The following is a 3,328-nucleotide window of genomic DNA, read 5'->3' as shown; positions in this document are numbered from 1 at the left end:
TGTCACTTGATACCTTACTCTTAGAGATTTTGACTGGGAAGCTATGAGATTCTTATGAGATAGCGTTCTCCCTCCCCCACCTCCCTGATTGCACTTGAATTAAGGATGTAGGCTAGGATTTTTGCATAAAATAGACTCATAGTTCATGTTATGATACATTATGTGAATTAAACGATTATTTGATATTTAAGGATTTCCTTTCTCTTTCTCTTATAGTTTGAGGGCGGCTCTGCATATGGTAAGTTTTATAGAGAACTTTGACATTAACTTCATTATTTAATCAGTACAAGACTTGATGCATATGTTTAAATTAGACTATTCTTATGCAGGGGGCCGCGGTTCGTATGGAGATCTTGGGGGGCCCATCATCACAACACAAGTAACAATTCCCAAAGATGTGAGTTGAGTTGACTTGCTTCATATGTACATTTTTTAAGTCACAGCCTTTTCTCAGACTGCAAGTAAACTAAAAGCATTTGAGATGCTTGATGAGTACTTTTGATTTAAAAGCAGTTGCTTTATATTACCTAAAGTCTATTTTTAAGAGTATTTGTTTCGTCTTCGCTTCAGAGATGCACTGAACTATTTTATGAATTGTTCACATTCAGTAATAGAGACAGTCTATGTAACTCAGTTTTGCAAACAGATGTCTGGTTCTTCCATCTTTATCTCACCTCTGTTTATATAATAAATGTTACAGAGGCTGTTTTGAGACTCTAAAAGAGTATGCTTTCATTGCAGCTCATCAAGATAAATTGATGGAAGCTATTCAAACAGTACTGTGTTTTTACAGAGAATATTGTATCAAGAAATGAATACTTTTTCTCCCCTAGTTGGCAGGATCTATTATTGGAAAGGGTGGCCAGAGAATCAAACAGATACGACATGAGTCAGGAGCTTCAATCAAAATTGATGAACCCTTAGAAGGCTCAGAAGACCGAATAATAACTATTACGGGAACACAGGACCAGATACAAAATGCACAGTATTTGCTGCAGAATAGGCAAGTTGATGAAGCTTAATGCTGTCCTTATTGTCAGTTTTAAACTTAATTCCTACTGGAATCTAAAATGCTTCTCTGTGGTATATATTTAGAAGGCAGGATTTAAGTAACTGTTGAACTTCTCCAGTAGTAGTTCTGCCTTTCTTCTCTTCTGTTCTCCATTCCAACTAAAATGAAGACTCTGTAAAAACTAATCTTGATGGAAGATGCCTTAATCAAGTAGCCCTCTCATTTCTCTGGTGCAAATTGCTGCAAAAAAAAAAAAACACCCAAAACAACCTACTTGTAATAAATCGCATAGAACCTGTAGAAAACACAGAAGGTTTCAGTGGACGTTGGTCTAGTTCTGTGTGGAAGACTAGTGATTTTTGTTGTTTTTAGATAACTAAATTGACAACAAATCACAGTCTACCATATGGCACAGACTATGCCTCTACAGGACAAGTTGAAATAAATTGGTGCTGTTATGCAGCATTTAACACCTCACTAGCATTACTTTTTCTTCTCTGCCAAATATTAACAATTTCAGATGAAATTTACTTAATTTTGTTTTATTAACAAGTTGATTATCATCGCATTTGTTAATATTCCATTAGAATGTTTGACTTCAGATTACTAGTATTTAAATGTACATAAAATACTCATCAACCTATGATTATTTGCCATTAATCTTAAAAAGTATTTACTTTTGAATGTATTGAGAGTTTGTAGTTTAATCTTAAAGAATGTCATTGTGAATATCAATTCAAGATGTGTCGTCTACCATTCTAATACATGCTTTTTTCTTTTTCTTTTATAGTGTGAAGCAGTATGCAGATGTTGAAGGATTCTAATGCAAGATTATTTTTTCTTTTTTATAGTGTGAAGCAGTATTCTGGAAAGTTTTTCTAAGACTAGTGAAGAACTGAAGGAGTCCTGCAACCTTATTTTTTTTTTTTATCTGCTTCTGTTTAAAAAGCCAACATTCCTCTGCTTCATAGGTGTTCTGCATTTGAGGTGTAGTGGAATCTTTGCTGTCCACCAGATGTAATGTTTTAGTTCCTTACAAATATTTTGGGGGAGGGAAAGGGCGCGTGAGACTAACATTGAAATTTTGAAACAGCAGAGAGAGTGAATATCCTTTTTGTTCACTGTTGGTGGTAAATTGTAACGTTTCTTTGTAACTGTTGTGAACACCCTGCTTTTATGTACACTGTACCTTTTGAAGGGGGAGAATACTGGTAGTCCACGTGTCCTTGGCATCCTTCAAGAGCAGTGTGCAGAATGTAATGCTCTTTTATAAGAAACATTTTTGATTTTTCAATAAATTTAGTGAATCTATTCTTGGTAGTCATCTCTCTTTAGATATAAATAAGGTAATATCTAAAATCAATACACCCTTTTATTTCCACCCACAAGAAAATGCGTAAGTGAAATTTGCTGTTAAGCTTGCTTTTATGCTTCTTTGATATAGATGGAGCTATGTGGGATTTTTTTTTTAACAATGAGACTGTGTGAAGCAATGGCTCAGCTTTGCTTTGCTCCTTGGGGATAAAATGCAAAAACGTTCATGTGAACTTAGTGTAAAATGACTTTCTGCAAGCGTTTGGCCCTCTTTGCAGTACCTCTATATATTGGTGACAGTATATAAATAAAATATTTAAGAACATTGTGATGTCACTGAGTAAGCAGTGGTAAAGCACACTGGTTCTAGACAGCTCGCTTAATGCAAACAACACTTAGAAATGGCAGTTGGTTAGCTGTTCTCGGAGCTTTCATTTGTATGAGGTAGACATTCTTATGAATTGGCAAAGCAACAGTATATAACTCTGTAACTTGTTTTTGTTGTATACAAAATTTAACCTTGTTTGGTTTCCCTGCTGTATGTTTAATGCCATAGAAAATATGTGAGAAATAAAAAACGAAAAAAAAAAGCCTACTTGAATATCTTGTGTAATACCTTTGTATTTATAGTTTGAGTCTAAATTTCACTTCCTAAATAAATAACAAAAATAAATTAAAAACTGCAAACCGATTTGCATATACGTATGAGTGGATTCTTTGTTTCCCTTCGGCTGCAGGTAGGACGCTTTGCTTTTATAGGTTTTTTTTGTTTTTGTTTTTATCGGGGTGTAATTCCTGCCTTGGTAGGATGGGAGGGTTCGCGGGCCCGGCCTTGGAGCCAATTACGGAGCGGCTTCGTGTCCAGGAAACGAGGCTGGCTTTCAGATAACTGAGGGCGAAGGAAGCAGGACGTTTGTGGGCCTCACTTTTTTGTGCGTGCCATCAGCGATGTGGCCACAACGCCGCTCCACCGCGGCCCGCTCGCCTCCTTGGGGACAGCCC

General features: G+C 36.2%; 1 protein-coding gene across 4 annotated transcripts in view; it reads left to right on the top strand.

Annotated features, from left to right (window-relative positions):
• The window catches only part of HNRNPK (heterogeneous nuclear ribonucleoprotein K), a 19,532-nt gene extending 16,505 nt beyond the window's left edge, over positions 1-3,027 (top strand). For all 4 annotated transcript variants that reach the window (XM_019610537.2, XM_010725789.3, XM_019610536.2 and 1 more), the window contains exon 16: positions 1,930-3,027. The gene's annotated coding sequence lies outside the window, so the exon portion shown is untranslated. The remainder of the gene's footprint in view (positions 1-1,929) is intronic.
• The last annotated feature ends 301 nt before the right edge of the window (positions 3,028-3,328 follow it).

The sequence above is a fragment of the Meleagris gallopavo genome, chromosome Z (assembly GCF_000146605.3).
Source record: "Meleagris gallopavo isolate NT-WF06-2002-E0010 breed Aviagen turkey brand Nicholas breeding stock chromosome Z, Turkey_5.1, whole genome shotgun sequence".
Lineage (NCBI taxonomy): Eukaryota > Metazoa > Chordata > Aves > Galliformes > Phasianidae > Meleagris > Meleagris gallopavo.
The sequence above is the reverse complement of the archived record's forward strand: the minus strand, read 5'-3'. Positions and strand labels throughout refer to the sequence as shown.